Source organism: Callithrix jacchus, chromosome 2 (assembly GCF_049354715.1).
Source record: "Callithrix jacchus isolate 240 chromosome 2, calJac240_pri, whole genome shotgun sequence".
Taxonomy (NCBI): Eukaryota; Metazoa; Chordata; class Mammalia; order Primates; family Cebidae; genus Callithrix; species Callithrix jacchus.
The window spans coordinates 151421582-151423182 of NC_133503.1; the positions used below are offsets into that span (position 1 = coordinate 151421582).

Here is a 1601-nt window from a genome sequence, read left to right on the forward strand (position 1 = left end):
TTCTCTGTTCCAAGCCTACAAAAAATCAGCACTTCACGAAATCAGGCAACAGGCCTAGGCTAGGGGTGGTGGCTCCTTCCTGCAATCTCAGCACTTTGGGAGGTGGTAGGATCACTTGAGTCCAGGAGTTCAAGACTAGCATGGGCAACACAGTGAGAATCCATCTTGATATAAAATTTAAAAATTAGCTGGGCATGGTGGGGCATGCCTAGAGTCCCAGCTACTCGAGAGTCTGAGGCGGGAGGATTGTTTGAGCCCAGGAGGTTAAGGCCGAACTGAGCCATGATCACACCACTGCACTACAACCTGAGTGACAGAGCAAGACCCTGTCTCTACAAATAAACAAACAGACAGACAAAAAAATAAGGCATCAGACTTCAATGAAATAAGTAAAAAATGCCTTTCTTTTATACCTCTTTGAAATCAGTGGCAGCAGATTTCAAAAGTATGATCATATAGACACGTCAAAGAGTTTCATTGAGATATAAATTTATTATGTGACCTATGTGATCCTATTAAATAGAAAAAAATGTGATAGGTACACACTTTGGGACTACATGGAAGATCTTTAAATATTTCAAGAGATAAACAAATGTAAAATACAAACAAGTGATAGTGTAACCTGGAGGGGAGTGCAGACAGAGAATTAGATAATAACGTAACTACTGGTGTACCAATGAATGTTTAGCAGCCAGAACATTCAAACCAGCCAGATTTACATTCTGGCTGAATGTAAATCAGCCAGAACCCTGATTTACTGCCTTTGCCGATTTCTGTGGTATAACTTCTTTTACCACGATGGACTTCTCACTACCAGAGTGATGTCACTGAATGTGGAGTTGGAAAGAGATGCATGGCAGCATATTGTTATCAAGTATTTCCAGCATACAGATGTAACAGATAATAGATAATAGTAAAATGTAGATCACCTCTCGGCCTTTTGGCTAAGATCAAGTGTAATAATAAAATGTAGGGAAACAATCAGCAATGAGTTTAAAGTATTTATTGCCTTTGTTTTAAACATAATTTATGTAATTGTAAGTGTATATAAATACATAATGGCTATGTTAAGAGCTGGCTTGCATGATTCCTGATATTTTAGCAATCACTTCTCATGAACCTTTATAAACCAGCTCCAGTTTACAATAATAATTTGAACCTGAGGACGTGAATTATATGTGGTCTGAGAAGTAGGAGATCACTCCTATATTCTGAATAATTAATAGGGCTTGGTATGTTCCTTTAACATCTCAGAAAGCACTGCAGTAAATATCTTGGTCTACAGCTGTGGTTGTGTATGTAGAATCTCAGCCAGCCTAGGTTACAAACAAAAATTTTAATTTAGATGATATACTAGTTTCTTTAGTAGTGAAGTACCATTTAATTTCAAGAAGACTTAGTAATAAACACATAAGTATTTAAGATAATCTGAATCACAGAATTAATAATTTTGTTACAGAAAGAATGTCTACATTTTAGCCCTAACATTGAAACTATATGTTAATATTCACATATAGTAATGTATCAGTACTATAATCCCAATTAAAACCTGAAATTTTAGTAGCTGATATGGCCTTAGAAATTAAAGCCAAAGACTTATG

At 36.2% G+C, this 1601-nt stretch overlaps 1 non-coding gene across 1 annotated transcript; it reads left to right on the forward strand.

Moving 5' to 3' along the window:
- Positions 1–924: 924 nt before the first annotated feature.
- LOC118151716 (U2 spliceosomal RNA) lies at positions 925–1111 on the forward strand. The gene has a single exon (XR_004740146.1). It is a non-coding gene; the product is annotated as a U2 spliceosomal RNA (small nuclear RNA).
- Positions 1112–1601: the final 490 nt, after the last annotated feature.